This window comes from Triturus cristatus, chromosome 11 (genome assembly GCF_964204655.1).
Source record: "Triturus cristatus chromosome 11, aTriCri1.1, whole genome shotgun sequence".
NCBI lineage: Eukaryota > Metazoa > Chordata > Amphibia > Caudata > Salamandridae > Triturus > Triturus cristatus.
This window is the reverse complement of record NC_140594.1, coordinates 1130582952-1130602155: the sequence shown is the minus strand read 5'-3', so window position 1 is coordinate 1130602155 and position 19204 is coordinate 1130582952.

The following is a 19204-nucleotide window of genomic DNA, read 5'->3' as shown; positions in this document are numbered from 1 at the left end:
GCAGCCTACGCAGCAACCCTACACACATACCTACTCCCTGCTGACGAGAGGCAACTACCTTGAAACACGTGTCCAGGGATGGCTAACGCGACATTCATTTTCATTTTAAACTTTTGGCATAGGCGTACCCGCCGACGCTACTTCATGGACCACAATTCTTTGGGGTAACACGCTGGTAGGACTAGCAGAGTGCGGCCAATCGGATTTTTGTTTATATTCAGGCTCCCTTGAGCCGGTGGGGCTGACGAGCCCATGGCTACGCACCTGCGCGCCTTGAGTGGTACTTTACCTGAGAATATTTTTTGGCAGCCTACGCAGCAACCCTACACACATACCTACTCCCTGCTGACGAGAGGCAACTACCTCGAAACACGTGTCCAGGGATGGCTAACGCGACATTCATTTTCATTTTAAACTTTTGGCATAGGCGTACCCGCCGACGCTACTTCATGGACCACAATTCTTTGGGGTAACACGCTGGTAGGACTAGCAGAGTGCGGCCAATCGGATTTTTGTTTATATTCAGGCTCCCTTGAGCCGGTGGGGCTGACGAGCCCATGGCTACGCACCTGCGCGCCTTGAGTGGTACTTTACCTGAGAATATTTTTTGGCAGCCTACGCAGCAACCCTACACACATACCTACTCCCTGCTGACGAGAGGCAACTACCTCGAAAAACGTGTCCAGGAATGGCTAACGCGACATTCATTTTCATTTTAAACTTTTGGCATAGGCGTACCCGCCGACGCTACTTCATGGACCACAAATCTTTGGGGTAACACGCTGGTAGGACTAGCAGAGTGCGGCCAATCGGATTTTTGTTTATATTCAGGCTCCCTTGAGCCGGTGGGGCTGACGAGCCCATGGCTACGCACCTGCGCGCCTTGAGTGGTACTTTACCTGAGAATATTTTTGGCAGCCTACGCAGCAACCCTACACACATACCTACTCCCTGCTGACGAGAGGCAACTACCTCGAAACACGTGTCCAGGGATGGCTAACGCGACATTCATTTTCATTTTAAACTTTTGGCATAGGCGTACCCGCCGACGCTACTTCATGGACCACAATTCTTTGGGGTAACACGCTGGTAGGACTAGCAGAGTGCGGCCAATCGGATTTTTGTTTATATTCAGGCTCCCTTGAGCCGGTGGGGCTGACGAGCCCATGGCTACGCACCTGCGCGCCTTGAGTGGTACTTTACCTGAGAATATTTTTTGGCAGCCTACGCAGCAACCCTACACACATACCTACTCCCTGCTGACGAGAGGCAACTACCTCGAAACACGTGTCCAGGGATGGCTAACGCGACATTCATTTTCATTTTAAACTTTTGGCATAGGCGTACCCGCCGACGCTACTTCATGGACCACAATTCTTTGGGGTAACACGCTGGTAGGACTAGCAGAGTGCGGCCAATCGGATTTTTGTTTATATTCAGGCTCCCTTGAGCCGGTGGGGCTGACGAGCCCATGGCTACGCACCTGCGCGCCTTGAGTGGTACTTTACCTGAGAATATTTTTTGGCAGCCTACGCAGCAACCCTACACACATACCTACTCCCTGCTGACGAGAGGCAACTACCTCGAAACACGTGTCCAGGGATGGCTAACGCGACATTCATTTTCATTTTAAACTTTTGGCATAGGCGTACCCGCCGACGCTACTTCATGGACCACAATTCTTTGGGGTAACACGCTGGTAGGACTAGCAGAGTGCGGCCAATCAGATTTTTGTTTATATTCAGGCTCCCTTGAGCCGGTGGGGCTGACGAGCCCATGGCTACGCACCTGCACGCCTTGAGTGGTACTTTACCTGAGAATATTTTTTGGCAGCCTACGCAGCAACCCTACACACATACCTACTCCCTGCTGACGAGAGGCAACTACCTCGAAACACGTGTCCAGGGATGGCTAACGCGATATTCATTTTCATTTTAAACTTTTGGCATAGGCGTACCCGCCGACGCTACTTCATGGAACACAATTCTTTGGGGTAACACGCTGGTAGGACTAGCAGAGTGCGGCCAATCGGATTTTTGTTTATATTCAGGCTCCCTTCAGCCGGTGGGGCTGACGAGCCCATGGCTACGCACCTGCGCGCCTTGAGTGGTACTTTACCTGAGAATATTTTTTGGCAGCCTACGCAGCAACCCTACACACATACCTACTCCCTGCTGACGAGAGGCAACTACCTCGAAACACGTGTCCAGGGATGGCTAACGCGACATTCATTTTCATTTTAAACTTTTGGCATAGGCGTACCCGCCGACGCTACTTCATGGACCACAATTCTTTGGGGTAACACGCTGGTAGGACTAGCAGAGTGCGGCCAATCGGATTTTTGTTTATATTCAGGCTCCCTTGAGCCGGTGGGGCTGACGAGCCCATGGCTACGCACCTGCGCGCCTTGAGTGGTACTTTACCTTAGAATATTTTTTGGCAGCCTACGCAGCAACCCTACACACATACCTACTCCCTGCTGACAAGAGGCAACTACCTCGAAACACGTGTCCAGGGATGGCTAACGCGACATTCATTTTCATTTTAAACTTTTGGCATAGGCGTACCCGCCGACTCTACTTCATGGACCACAATTCTTTGGGGTAACACGCTGGTAGGACTAGCAGAGTGCGGCCAATCGGATTTTTGTTTATATTCAGGCTCCCTTGAGCCGGTGGGGCTGACGAGCCCATGGCTACGCACCTGCGCGCCTTGAGTGGTACTTTACCTGAGAATATTTATTTTGGCAGCCTACGCAGCAACCCTACACACATACCTACTCCCTGCTGACGAGAGGCAACTAACTCGAAACACGTGTCCAGGGATGGCTAACGCGACATTCATTTTAAACTTTTGGCATAGGCGTACCCGCCGACGCTACTTCATGGAACACAATTCTTTGGGGTAACACGCTGGTAGGACTAGCAGAGTGCGGCCAAACGGATTTTTGTTTATATTCAGGCTCCCTTGAGCCGGTGGGGCTGACGAGCTCATGGCTACGCACCTGCGCGCCTTGAGTGGTACTTTACTTGAGAATATTTTTTGGCAGCCTACGCAGCAACCCTACACACATACCTACTCCCTGCTGACGAGAGGCAACTACCTCGAAACACGTGTCCAGGGATGGCTAACGCGACATTCATTTTCATTTTAAACTTTTGGCATAGGCGTACCCGCCGACGCTACTTCATGGACCACAATTCTTTGGGGTAACACGCTGGTAGGACTAGCAGAGTGCGGCCAATCGGATTTTTGTTTATATTCAGGCTCCCTTGAGCCGGTGGGGCTGACGAGCCCATGGCTACGCACCTGCGCGCCTTGAGTGGTACTTTACCTGAGAATATTTATTTTGGCAGTCTACGCAGCAACCCTACACACATACCTACTCCCTGCTGACGAGAGGCAACTACCTCGAAACACGTGTCCAGGGATGGCTAACGCGACATTCATTTTCATTTTAAACTTTTGGCATAGGCGTACCCGCCGACGCTACTTCATGGAACACAATTCTTTGGGGTAACACGCTGGTAGGACTAGCAGAGTGCGGCCAATCGGATTTTTGTTTATATTCAGGCTCCCTTGAGCCGGTGGGGCTGACGAGCCCATGGCTACGCACCTGCGCGCCTTGAGTGGTACTTTACCTTAGAATATTTTTTGGCAGCCTACGCAGCAACCCTACACACATACCTACTCCCTGCTGACGAGAGGCAACTACCTCGAAACACGTGTCCAGGGATGGCTAACGCGACATTCATTTTCATTTTAAACTTTTGGCATAGGCGTACCCGCCGACTCTACTTCATGGACCACAATTCTTTGGGGTAACACGCTGGTAGGACTAGCAGAGTGCGGCCAATCGGATTTTTGTTTATATTCAGGCTCCCTTGAGCCGGTGGGGCTGACGAGCCCATGGCTACGCACCTGCGCGCCTTGAGTGGTACTTTACCTGAGAATATTTATTTTGGCAGCCTACGCAGCAACCCTACACACATACCTACTCCCTGCTGACGAGAGGCAACTACCTCGAAACACGTGTCCAGGGATGGCTAACGCGACATTCATTTTCATTTTAAACTTTTGGCATAGGCGTACCCGCCGACGCTACTTCATGGAACACAATTCTTTGGGGTAACACGCTGGTAGGACTAGCAGAGTGCGGCCAAACGGATTTTTGTTTATATTCAGGCTCCCTTGAGCCGGTGGGGCTGACGAGCTCATGGCTACGCACCTGCGCGCCTTGAGTGGTACTTTACTTGAGAATATTTTTTGGCAGCCTACGCAGCAACCCTACACACATACCTACTCCCTGCTGACGAGAGGCAACTACCTCGAAACACGTGTCCAGGGATGGCTAACGCGACATTCATTTTCATTTTAAACTTTTGGCATAGGCGTACCCGCCGACGCTACTTCATGGACCACAATTCTTTGGGGTAACACGCTGGTAGGACTAGCTGAGTGCGGCCAATCGGATTTTTGTTTATATTCAGGCTCCCTTGAGCCGGTGGGGCTGACGAGCCCATGGCTACGCACCTGCGCGCCTTGAGTGGTACTTTACCTGAGAATATTTATTTTGGCAGTCTACGCAGCAACCCTACACACATACCTACTCCCTGCTGACGAGAGGCAACTACCTCGAAACACGTGTCCAGGGATGGCTAACGCGACATTCATTTTCATTTTAAACTTTTGGCATAGGCGTACCCGCCGACGCTACTTCATGGAACACAATTCTTTGGGGTAACACGCTGGTAGGACTAGCAGAGTGCGGCCAATCGGATTTTTGTTTATATTCAGGCTCCCTTGAGCCGGTGGGGCTGACGAGCCCATGGCTACGCACCTGCGCGCCTTGAGTGGTACTTTACTTGAGAATATTTTTTGACAGCCTATGCAGCAACCCTACACACATACCTACTCCCTGCTGACGAGAGGCAACTACCTCGAAACACGTGTCCAGGGATGGCTAACGCGACATTCATTTTCATTTTAAACTTTTGACATAGGCGTACCCGCCGACGCTACTTCATGGACCACAATTCTTTGGGGTAACACGCTGGTAGGACTAGCAGAGTGCGGCCAATCGGATTTTTGTTTATATTCAGGCTCCCTTGAGCCGGTGGGGCTGACGAGCCCATGGCTACGCACCTGCGCGCCTTGAGTGGTACTTTACCTGAGAATATTTTTTGGCAGCCTATGCAGCAACCCTACACACATACCTACTCCCTGCTGACGAGAGGCAACTACCTCGAAACACGTGTCCAGGGATGGCTAACGCGACATTCATTTTCATTTTAAACTTTTGGCATAGGCGTACCCGCCGACGCTACTTCATGGAACACAATTCTTTGGGGTAACACGCTGATAGGACTAGCAGAGTGCGGCCAATCGGATTTTTGTTTATATTCAGGCTCCCTTGAGCCGGTGGGGCTGACAAGCCCATGGCTACGCACCTGCGCGCCTTGAGTGGTACTTTACCTGAGAATATTTTTTGGCAGCCTACGCAGCAACCCTACACACATACCTACTCCCTGCTGACGAGAGGCAACTACCTCGAAACACGTGTCCAGGGATGGCTAACGCGACATTAATTTTCATTTTAAACTTTTGGCATAGGCGTACCCGCCGACGCTACTTCATGGACCACAATTCTTTGGGGTAACACGCTGGTAGGACTAGCAGAGTGCGGCCAATCGGATTTTTGTTTATATTCAGGCTCCCTTGAGCCGGTGGGGCTGACGAGCCCATGGCTACGCACCTGCGCGCCTTGAGTGGTACTTTACCTGAGAATATTTTTTGTCAGCCTACGAAACAATACTACACACATACCTACTCCCTGCTGACGAGAGGCAACTACCTCGAAACACGTGTCCAGGGATGGCTAACGCGACATTCATTTTCATTTTAAACTTTTGGCATAGGCGTACCCGCCGACGCTACTTCATGGACCACAATTCTTTGGGGTAACACGCTGGTAGGACTAGCAGAGTGCGGCCAATCGGATTTTTGTTTATATTCAGGCTCCCTTGAGCCGGTGGGGCTGACGAGCCCATGGCTACGCACCTGCGCGCCTTGAGTGGTACTTTACCTGAGAATATTTTTTGGCAGCCTACGCAGCAACCCTACACACATACCTACTCCCTGCTGACGAGAGGCAACTACATCGAAACACGTGTCCAGGGATGGCTAACGCGACATTCATTTTCATTTTAAACTTTTGGCATAGGCGTACCCGCCGACGCTACTTCATGGACCACAATTCTTTGGGGTAACACGCTGGTAGGACTAGCAGAGTGCGGCCAATCGGATTTTTGTTTATATTCAGGCTCCCTTGAGCCGGTGGGGCTGACGAGCCCATGGCTACGCACCTGCGCGCCTTGAGTGGTACTTTACCTGAGAATATTTTTTGGCAGCCTACGCAGCAACCCTACACACATACCTACTCCCTGCTGACGAGAGGCAACTACCTCGAAACACGTGTCCAGGGATGGCTAACGCGACATTCATTTTCATTTTAAACTTTTGGCATAGGCGTACCGGCCGACGCTACTTCATGGACCACAATTCTTTGGGGTAACACGCTGGTAGGACTAGCAGAGTGCGGCCAATCGGATTTTTGTTTATATTTAGGCTCCCTTGAGCCGGTGGGGCTGACGAGCCCATGGCTAAGCGCCTGCGCGTCTTGAGTGGTACTTTACCTGAGAATATTTTTTGGCAGCCTACGCAGCAACCCTACACACATACCTACTCCCTGCTGACGAGAGGCAACTACCTTGAAACACGTGTCCAGGGATGGCTAACGAGACATTCATTTTCATTTTAAACTTTTGGCATAGGCGTACCCGCCGACGCCACTTCATGGACCACAATTCTTTGGTGTAACACGCTGGTAGGACTAGCAGAGTGCGGCCAATCGGATTTTTGTTTATATTCAGGCTCCCTTGAGCCGGTGGGGCTGACGAGCCCATGGCTACGCACCTGCGCGCCTTGAGTGGTACTTTACCTGAGAATATTTTTTGGCAGCCTACGCAGCAACCCTACACACATACCTACTCCCTGCTGACGAGAGGCAACTACCTCGAAACACGTGTCCAGGGATGGCTAACGCGACATTCATTTTCATTTTAAACTTTTGGCATAGGCGTACCCGCCGACGCTACTTCATGGACCACAATTCTTTGGGGTAACACGCTGGTAGGACTAGCAGAGTGCGGCCAATCGGATTTTTGTTTATATTCAGGCTCCCTTGAGCCGGTGGGGCTGACGAGCCCATGGCTACGCACCTGCGCGCCTTGAGTGGTACTTTACCTGAGAATATTTTTTGGCAGCCTACGCAGCAACCCTACACACATACCTACTCCCTGCTGACGAGAGGCAACTACCTCGAAACACGTGTCCAGGGATGGCTAACGCGACATTCATTTTCATTTTAAACTTTTGGCATAGGCGTACCCGCCAACGCTACTTCATGGAACACAATTCTTTGGGGTAACACGCTGGTAGGACTAGCAGAGTGCGGCCAAACGGATTTTTGTTTATATTCAGGCTCCCTTGAGCCGGTGGGGCTGACGAGCTCATGGCTACGCACCTGCGCGCCTTGAGTGGTACTTTACTTGAGAATATTTTTTGGCAGCCTACGCAGCAACCCTACACACATACCTACTCCCTGCTGACGAGAGGCAACTACCTCGAAACACGTGTCCAGGGATGGCTAACGCGACATTCATTTTCATTTTAAACTTTTGGCATAGGCGTACCCGCCGACGCTACTTCATGGACCACAATTCTTTGGGGCAACACGCTGGTAGGACTAGCTGAGTGCGGCCAATCGGATTTTTGTTTATATTCAGGCTCCCTTGAGCCGGTGGGGCTGAGGAGCCCATGGCTACGCACCTGCGCGCCTTGAGTGGTACTTTACCTGAGAATATTTTTTGGCAGCCTACGCAGCAACCCTACACACATACCTACTCCCTGCTGACGAGAGGCAGCTACCTCGAAACACGTGTCCAGGGATGGCTAACGCGACATTCATTTTCATCTTAAACTTTTGGCATAGGCGTACCGGCCGCCGCTACTTCATGGACCACAATTCTTTGGGGTAACACGCTGGTAGGACTAGCAGAGTGCGGCCAATCGGATTTTTGTTTATATTCAGGCTCCCTTGAGCCGGTGCGGCTGACGAGCCCATGTCTAAACACCTGCGCGCCTTGAGTGGTACTTTACCTGAGAATATTTTTTGGCAGCCTACGCAGCAACCCTACACACATACCTACTCCCTGCTGACGAGAGGCAACTACCTTGAAACACGTGTCCAGGGATGGCTAACGCGACATTCATTTTCATTTTAAACTTTTGGCATAGGCGTACCCGCCGACGCTACTTCATGGACCACAATTCTTTGGGGTAACACGCTGGTAGGACTAGCAGAGTGCGGCCAATCGGATTTTTGTTTATATTCAGGCTCCCTTGAGCCGGTGGGGCTGACGAGCCCATGGCTACGCACCTGCGCGCCTTGAGTGGTACTTTACCTGAGAATATTTTTTGGCAGCCTACGCAGCAACCCTACACACATACCTACTCCCTGCTTACCAGAGGCAACTACCTCGAAACACGTGTCCAGGGATGGCTAACGCGACATTCATTTTCATTTTAAACTTTTGGCATAGGCGTACCGGCCGACGCTACTTCATGGACCACAATTCTTTGGGGTAACACGCTGGTAGGACTAGCAGAGTGCGGCCAATCGGATTTTTGTTTATATTCAGGCTCCCTTGAGCCGGTTGGGCTGACGAGCCCATGGCTACGCACCTGCGCGCCTTGAGTGGTACTTTACCTGAGAATATTTTTTGGCAGCCTACGCAGCAACCGTACACACATACCTACTCCCTGCTGACGAGAGGCAACTACCTCGAAACACGTGTCCAGGGATGGCTAACGCGACATTCATTTTCATTTTAAACTTTTGGCATAGGCGTACCCGCCGACGCTACTTCATGGACCACAATTCTTTGGGGTAACACGCTGGTAGGACTAGCAGAGTGCGGCCAATCGGATTTTTGTTTATATTCAGGCTCCCTTGAGCCGGTGGGGCTGACGAGCCCATGGCTACGCACCTGCGCGCCTTGAGTGGTACTTTACCTGAGAATATTTTTTGGCAGCCTACGCAGCAACCCTACGCACATACCTACTCCCTGCTGACGAGAGGCAACTACCTCGAAACACGTGTCCAGGGATGGCTAACGCGACATTCATTTTCATTTTAAACTTTTGGCGTAGGCGTACCCGCCGACGGTACTTCATGGACCACAATTCTTTGGGGTAACACGCTGGTAGGACTAGCAGAGTGCAGCCAATCAGATTTTTGTTTATATTCAGGCTCCCTTGAGCCGGTGGGGCTGACGAGCCCATGGCTACGCACCTGCGCGCCTTGAGTAGTACTTTACCTGAGAATATATTTTGGCAGCCTACGCAGCAACCCTACACACATACCTACTCCCTGCTGACGAGAGGCAACTACCTTGAAACACGTGTCCAGGGATGGCTAACGCGACATTCATTTTCATTTTAAACTTTTGGCATAGGCGTACCCGCCGACGCTACTTCATGGACCACAATTCTTTGGGGTAACACGCTGGTAGGACTAGCAGAGTGCGGCCAATCGGATTTTTGTTTATATTCAGGCTCCCTTGAGCCGGTGGGGCTGACGAGCCCATGGCTACGCACCTGCGCGCCTTGAGTGGTACTTTACCTGAGAATATTTTTTGGCAGCCTACGCAGCAACCCTACACACATACCTACTCCCTGCTGACGAGAGGCAACTACCTCGAAACACGTGTCCAGGGATGGCTAACGCGACATTCATTTTCATTTTAAACTTTTGGCATAGGCGTACCCGCCGACGCTACTTCATGGACCACAATTCTTTGGGGTAACACGCTGGTAGGACTAGCAGAGTGCGGCCAATCGGATTTTTGTTTATATTCAGGCTCCCTTGAGCCGGTGGGGCTGACGAGCCCATGGCTACGCACCTGCGCGCCTTGAGTGGTACTTTACCTGAGAATATTTTTTGGCAGCCTACGCAGCAACCCTACACACATACCTACTCCCTGCTGACGAGAGGCAACTACCTCGAAAAACGTGTCCAGGAATGGCTAACGCGACATTCATTTTCATTTTAAACTTTTGGCATAGGCGTACCCGCCGACGCTACTTCATGGACCACAAATCTTTGGGGTAACACGCTGGTAGGACTAGCAGAGTGCGGCCAATCGGATTTTTGTTTATATTCAGGCTCCCTTGAGCCGGTGGGGCTGACGAGCCCATGGCTACGCACCTGCGCGCCTTGAGTGGTACTTTACCTGAGAATATTTTTGGCAGCCTACGCAGCAACCCTACACACATACCTACTCCCTGCTGACGAGAGGCAACTACCTCGAAACACGTGTCCAGGGATGGCTAACGCGACATTCATTTTCATTTTAAACTTTTGGCATAGGCGTACCCGCCGACGCTACTTCATGGACCACAATTCTTTGGGGTAACACGCTGGTAGGACTAGCAGAGTGCGGCCAATCGGATTTTTGTTTATATTCAGGCTCCCTTGAGCCGGTGGGGCTGACGAGCCCATGGCTACGCACCTGCGCGCCTTGAGTGGTACTTTACCTGAGAATATTTTTTGGCAGCCTACGCAGCAACCCTACACACATACCTACTCCCTGCTGACGAGAGGCAACTACCTCGAAACACGTGTCCAGGGATGGCTAACGCGACATTCATTTTCATTTTAAACTTTTGGCATAGGCGTACCCGCCGACGCTACTTCATGGACCACAATTCTTTGGGGTAACACGCTGGTAGGACTAGCAGAGTGCGGCCAATCGGATTTTTGTTTATATTCAGGCTCCCTTGAGCCGGTGGGGCTGACGAGCCCATGGCTACGCACCTGCGCGCCTTGAGTGGTACTTTACCTGAGAATATTTTTTGGCAGCCTACGCAGCAACCCTACACACATACCTACTCCCTGCTGACGAGAGGCAACTACCTCGAAACACGTGTCCAGGGATGGCTAACGCGACATTCATTTTCATTTTAAACTTTTGGCATAGGCGTACCCGCCGACGCTACTTCATGGACCACAATTCTTTGGGGTAACACGCTGGTAGGACTAGCAGAGTGCGGCCAATCAGATTTTTGTTTATATTCAGGCTCCCTTGAGCCGGTGGGGCTGACGAGCCCATGGCTACGCACCTGCACGCCTTGAGTGGTACTTTACCTGAGAATATTTTTTGGCAGCCTACGCAGCAACCCTACACACATACCTACTCCCTGCTGACGAGAGGCAACTACCTCGAAACACGTGTCCAGGGATGGCTAACGCGATATTCATTTTCATTTTAAACTTTTGGCATAGGCGTACCCGCCGACGCTACTTCATGGAACACAATTCTTTGGGGTAACACGCTGGTAGGACTAGCAGAGTGCGGCCAATCGGATTTTTGTTTATATTCAGGCTCCCTTCAGCCGGTGGGGCTGACGAGCCCATGGCTACGCACCTGCGCGCCTTGAGTGGTACTTTACCTGAGAATATTTTTTGGCAGCCTACGCAGCAACCCTACACACATACCTACTCCCTGCTGACGAGAGGCAACTACCTCGAAACACGTGTCCAGGGATGGCTAACGCGACATTCATTTTCATTTTAAACTTTTGGCATAGGCGTACCCGCCGACGCTACTTCATGGACCACAATTCTTTGGGGTAACACGCTGGTAGGACTAGCAGAGTGCGGCCAATCGGATTTTTGTTTATATTCAGGCTCCCTTGAGCCGGTGGGGCTGACGAGCCCATGGCTACGCACCTGCGCGCCTTGAGTGGTACTTTACCTTAGAATATTTTTTGGCAGCCTACGCAGCAACCCTACACACATACCTACTCCCTGCTGACAAGAGGCAACTACCTCGAAACACGTGTCCAGGGATGGCTAACGCGACATTCATTTTCATTTTAAACTTTTGGCATAGGCGTACCCGCCGACTCTACTTCATGGACCACAATTCTTTGGGGTAACACGCTGGTAGGACTAGCAGAGTGCGGCCAATCGGATTTTTGTTTATATTCAGGCTCCCTTGAGCCGGTGGGGCTGACGAGCCCATGGCTACGCACCTGCGCGCCTTGAGTGGTACTTTACCTGAGAATATTTATTTTGGCAGCCTACGCAGCAACCCTACACACATACCTACTCCCTGCTGACGAGAGGCAACTAACTCGAAACACGTGTCCAGGGATGGCTAACGCGACATTCATTTTAAACTTTTGGCATAGGCGTACCCGCCGACGCTACTTCATGGAACACAATTCTTTGGGGTAACACGCTGGTAGGACTAGCAGAGTGCGGCCAAACGGATTTTTGTTTATATTCAGGCTCCCTTGAGCCGGTGGGGCTGACGAGCTCATGGCTACGCACCTGCGCGCCTTGAGTGGTACTTTACTTGAGAATATTTTTTGGCAGCCTACGCAGCAACCCTACACACATACCTACTCCCTGCTGACGAGAGGCAACTACCTCGAAACACGTGTCCAGGGATGGCTAACGCGACATTCATTTTCATTTTAAACTTTTGGCATAGGCGTACCCGCCGACGCTACTTCATGGACCACAATTCTTTGGGGTAACACGCTGGTAGGACTAGCAGAGTGCGGCCAATCGGATTTTTGTTTATATTCAGGCTCCCTTGAGCCGGTGGGGCTGACGAGCCCATGGCTACGCACCTGCGCGCCTTGAGTGGTACTTTACCTGAGAATATTTATTTTGGCAGTCTACGCAGCAACCCTACACACATACCTACTCCCTGCTGACGAGAGGCAACTACCTCGAAACACGTGTCCAGGGATGGCTAACGCGACATTCATTTTCATTTTAAACTTTTGGCATAGGCGTACCCGCCGACGCTACTTCATGGAACACAATTCTTTGGGGTAACACGCTGGTAGGACTAGCAGAGTGCGGCCAATCGGATTTTTGTTTATATTCAGGCTCCCTTGAGCCGGTGGGGCTGACGAGCCCATGGCTACGCACCTGCGCGCCTTGAGTGGTACTTTACCTTAGAATATTTTTTGGCAGCCTACGCAGCAACCCTACACACATACCTACTCCCTGCTGACGAGAGGCAACTACCTCGAAACACGTGTCCAGGGATGGCTAACGCGACATTCATTTTCATTTTAAACTTTTGGCATAGGCGTACCCGCCGACTCTACTTCATGGACCACAATTCTTTGGGGTAACACGCTGGTAGGACTAGCAGAGTGCGGCCAATCGGATTTTTGTTTATATTCAGGCTCCCTTGAGCCGGTGGGGCTGACGAGCCCATGGCTACGCACCTGCGCGCCTTGAGTGGTACTTTACCTGAGAATATTTATTTTGGCAGCCTACGCAGCAACCCTACACACATACCTACTCCCTGCTGACGAGAGGCAACTACCTCGAAACACGTGTCCAGGGATGGCTAACGCGACATTCATTTTCATTTTAAACTTTTGGCATAGGCGTACCCGCCGACGCTACTTCATGGAACACAATTCTTTGGGGTAACACGCTGGTAGGACTAGCAGAGTGCGGCCAAACGGATTTTTGTTTATATTCAGGCTCCCTTGAGCCGGTGGGGCTGACGAGCTCATGGCTACGCACCTGCGCGCCTTGAGTGGTACTTTACTTGAGAATATTTTTTGGCAGCCTACGCAGCAACCCTACACACATACCTACTCCCTGCTGACGAGAGGCAACTACCTCGAAACACGTGTCCAGGGATGGCTAACGCGACATTCATTTTCATTTTAAACTTTTGGCATAGGCGTACCCGCCGACGCTACTTCATGGACCACAATTCTTTGGGGTAACACGCTGGTAGGACTAGCTGAGTGCGGCCAATCGGATTTTTGTTTATATTCAGGCTCCCTTGAGCCGGTGGGGCTGACGAGCCCATGGCTACGCACCTGCGCGCCTTGAGTGGTACTTTACCTGAGAATATTTATTTTGGCAGTCTACGCAGCAACCCTACACACATACCTACTCCCTGCTGACGAGAGGCAACTACCTCGAAACACGTGTCCAGGGATGGCTAACGCGACATTCATTTTCATTTTAAACTTTTGGCATAGGCGTACCCGCCGACGCTACTTCATGGAACACAATTCTTTGGGGTAACACGCTGGTAGGACTAGCAGAGTGCGGCCAATCGGATTTTTGTTTATATTCAGGCTCCCTTGAGCCGGTGGGGCTGACGAGCCCATGGCTACGCACCTGCGCGCCTTGAGTGGTACTTTACTTGAGAATATTTTTTGACAGCCTATGCAGCAACCCTACACACATACCTACTCCCTGCTGACGAGAGGCAACTACCTCGAAACACGTGTCCAGGGATGGCTAACGCGACATTCATTTTCATTTTAAACTTTTGACATAGGCGTACCCGCCGACGCTACTTCATGGACCACAATTCTTTGGGGTAACACGCTGGTAGGACTAGCAGAGTGCGGCCAATCGGATTTTTGTTTATATTCAGGCTCCCTTGAGCCGGTGGGGCTGACGAGCCCATGGCTACGCACCTGCGCGCCTTGAGTGGTACTTTACCTGAGAATATTTTTTGGCAGCCTATGCAGCAACCCTACACACATACCTACTCCCTGCTGACGAGAGGCAACTACCTCGAAACACGTGTCCAGGGATGGCTAACGCGACATTCATTTTCATTTTAAACTTTTGGCATAGGCGTACCCGCCGACGCTACTTCATGGAACACAATTCTTTGGGGTAACACGCTGATAGGACTAGCAGAGTGCGGCCAATCGGATTTTTGTTTATATTCAGGCTCCCTTGAGCCGGTGGGGCTGACAAGCCCATGGCTACGCACCTGCGCGCCTTGAGTGGTACTTTACCTGAGAATATTTTTTGGCAGCCTACGCAGCAACCCTACACACATACCTACTCCCTGCTGACGAGAGGCAACTACCTCGAAACACGTGTCCAGGGATGGCTAACGCGACATTAATTTTCATTTTAAACTTTTGGCATAGGCGTACCCGCCGACGCTACTTCATGGACCACAATTCTTTGGGGTAACACGCTGGTAGGACTAGCAGAGTGCGGCCAATCGGATTTTTGTTTATATTCAGGCTCCCTTGAGCCGGTGGGGCTGACGAGCCCATGGCTACGCACCTGCGCGCCTTGAGTGGTACTTTACCTGAGAATATTTTTTGTCAGCCTACGAAACAATACTACACACATACCTACTCCCTGCTGACGAGAGGCAACTACCTCGAAACACGTGTCCAGGGATGGCTAACGCGACATTCATTTTCATTTTAAACTTTTGGCATAGGCGTACCCGCCGACGCTACTTCATGGACCACAATTCTTTGGGGTAACACGCTGGTAGGACTAGCAGAGTGCGGCCAATCGGATTTTTGTTTATATTCAGGCTCCCTTGAGCCGGTGGGGCTGACGAGCCCATGGCTACGCACCTGCGCGCCTTGAGTGGTACTTTACCTGAGAATATTTTTTGGCAGCCTACGCAGCAACCCTACACACATACCTACTCCCTGCTGACGAGAGGCAACTACATCGAAACACGTGTCCAGGGATGGCTAACGCGACATTCATTTTCATTTTAAACTTTTGGCATAGGCGTACCCGCCGACGCTACTTCATGGACCACAATTCTTTGGGGTAACACGCTGGTAGGACTAGCAGAGTGCGGCCAATCGGATTTTTGTTTATATTCAGGCTCCCTTGAGCCGGTGGGGCTGACGAGCCCATGGCTACGCACCTGCGCGCCTTGAGTGGTACTTTACCTGAGAATATTTTTTGGCAGCCTACGCAGCAACCCTACACACATACCTACTCCCTGCTGACGAGAGGCAACTACCTCGAAACACGTGTCCAGGGATGGCTAACGCGACATTCATTTTCATTTTAAACTTTTGGCATAGGCGTACCGGCCGACGCTACTTCATGGACCACAATTCTTTGGGGTAACACGCTGGTAGGACTAGCAGAGTGCGGCCAATCGGATTTTTGTTTATATTTAGGCTCCCTTGAGCCGGTGGGGCTGACGAGCCCATGGCTAAGCGCCTGCGCGTCTTGAGTGGTACTTTACCTGAGAATATTTTTTGGCAGCCTACGCAGCAACCCTACACACATACCTACTCCCTGCTGACGAGAGGCAACTACCTTGAAACACGTGTCCAGGGATGGCTAACGAGACATTCATTTTCATTTTAAACTTTTGGCATAGGCGTACCCGCCGACGCCACTTCATGGACCACAATTCTTTGGTGTAACACGCTGGTAGGACTAGCAGAGTGCGGCCAATCGGATTTTTGTTTATATTCAGGCTCCCTTGAGCCGGTGGGGCTGACGAGCCCATGGCTACGCACCTGCGCGCCTTGAGTGGTACTTTACCTGAGAATATTTTTTGGCAGCCTACGCAGCAACCCTACACACATACCTACTCCCTGCTGACGAGAGGCAACTACCTCGAAACACGTGTCCAGGGATGGCTAACGCGACATTCATTTTCATTTTAAACTTTTGGCATAGGCGTACCCGCCGACGCTACTTCATGGACCACAATTCTTTGGGGTAACACGCTGGTAGGACTAGCAGAGTGCGGCCAATCGGATTTTTGTTTATATTCAGGCTCCCTTGAGCCGGTGGGGCTGACGAGCCCATGGCTACGCACCTGCGCGCCTTGAGTGGTACTTTACCTGAGAATATTTTTTGGCAGCCTACGCAGCAACCCTACACACATACCTACTCCCTGCTGACGAGAGGCAACTACCTCGAAACACGTGTCCAGGGATGGCTAACGCGACATTCATTTTCATTTTAAACTTTTGGCATAGGCGTACCCGCCAACGCTACTTCATGGACCAAAATTCTTTGGGGTAACACGCTGGTAGGACTAGCAGAGTGCGGCCAATCGGATTTTTGTTTATATTCAGGCTCCCTTGAGCCGGTGGGGCTGACGAGCCCATGGCTACGCACCTGAGCGACTTGAGTGGTACTTTACCTGGGAATATTTTTTGGCAGCCTACGCAGCAACCCTACACACATACCTACTCACTGCTCACGAGAGGCAACTACCTCGAAACACGTGTCCAGGGATGGCTAACGCGACATTCATTTTCATTTTAAACTTTTGGCATAGGCGTACCCGCCGACGCTACTTCATGGACCACAATTCTTTGGGGTAACACGCTGGTAGGACTAGCAGAGTGCGGCCAATCGTATTTTTGTTTATATTCAGGCTCCCTTGAGCCGGTGGGGCTGACGAGCCCATGGCTACGCACCTGCGCGCCTGGTACTTTACCTGAGAATATTTTTTGGCAGCCTACGCAGCAACCCTATACACATACCTACTCCCTGCTGACGAGAGGCAACTACCTTGAAACACGTGTCCAGGGATGGCTAACGCGACATTCATTTTCATTTTAAACTTTTGGCATAGGCGTACCCGCCGACGCTACTTCATGGACCACAATTCTTTGGGGTAACACGCTGGTAGGACTAGCAGAGTGCGGCCAATCGGATTTTTATTTATATTCAGGCTCCCTTGAGCCGGTGGGGCTGACGAGCCCATGGCTAGGCACCTGCGCGCCTTAAGTGGTACTTTACCTGAGAATATTTTTTGGCAGCCTACGCAGCAACCCTACACACATACCTACTCCCTGCTGACGAGAGGCAACTACCTCGAAACACGTGTCCAGGGATGGCTAACGCGACATTCATTTTCATTTTAAACTTTTGGCATAGGCGTACCCGCCGACGCTACATCATGGACCACAATTCTTTGGGGTAACACGCTGGTAGGAATAGCAGAGTGCGGCCAATCGGATTTTTGTTTATATTCAGGCTCCCTTGAGCCGGTGGGGCTGACGAGCCCATGGCTACGCACCTGCACGCCTTGAGTGGTACTTTACCTGAGAATATTTTTTGGCAGCCTACGCAGCAACCCTACACACATACCTACTCCCTGCTGACGAGAGGCAACTACCTCGAAACACGTGTCCAGGGATGGCTAACGCGACATTCATTTTCCTTTTAAACTTTTGGCATAGGCGTACCCGCCGACTCTACTTCATGGACCACAATTCTTTGGGGTAACACGCTGGTAGGACTAGCAGAGTGCGGCCAATCGGATTTTTGTTTATATTCAGGCTCCCTTGAGCCGGTGCGGCTGACGAGCCCATGGCTACGCACCTGCGCGCCTTGAGTGGTACTTCACCTCAGAATATTTTTTGGCAGCCTACGCAGCAACCCTACACACATACCTACTCCCTGCTGACGAGAGGCAACTACCTCGAAACACGTGTCCAGGGATGGCTAACGCGACATTCATTTTCATTTTAAACTTTTGGCATAGGCGTACCCGCCGACGCTACTTCATGGACCACAATTCTTTGGGGTAACACGCTGGTAGGACTCGCAGAGTGCGGCCAATCGGATTTTTGTTTATATTCAGGCTCCCTTGAGCCGGTGGGGCTGACGAGCCCATGGCTACGCACCTGCGCGCCTTGAGGGGTACTTTACCTGAGAATATTTTTTGGCAGCCTACGCAGCAACCCTACACACATACCTACTCCCTGCTTACGAGAGGCAACTACCTCGATACACGTGTCCAGGGATGGCTAACGCGACATTCATTTTCATTTTAAACTTTTGGCATAGGCGTACCCGCCGACGCTACTTCATGGACCACAATTCTTTGGGGTAACACGCTGGTAGGACTAGCAGAGTGCGGCCAATCGGATTTTTGTTTATATTCAGGCTCCCTTGAGCCGGTGGGGCTGACGAGCCCATGGCTACGCACCTGCGCGCCTTGAGTGGTACTTTACCTGAGAATATTTTTTGGCAGCCTACGCAGCAACCCTACACACATACCTACTCCCTGCTGACGAGAGGCAACTACCTCAAAACACGTGTCCAGGGATGGCTAACGCGACATTCATTTTCATTTTAAACTTTTGGCGTAGGCGTACCGGCCGACGCTACTTCATGGACCACAATTCTTTGGGGTAACACGCTGGTAGGACTAGCAGAGTGCGGCCAATCGGATTTTTGTTTATATTCAGGCTCCCTTGAGCCGGTGGGGCTGACGAGCCCATGGCTACGCACCTGCGCGCCTTGAGTGGTACTTTACCTGAGAAT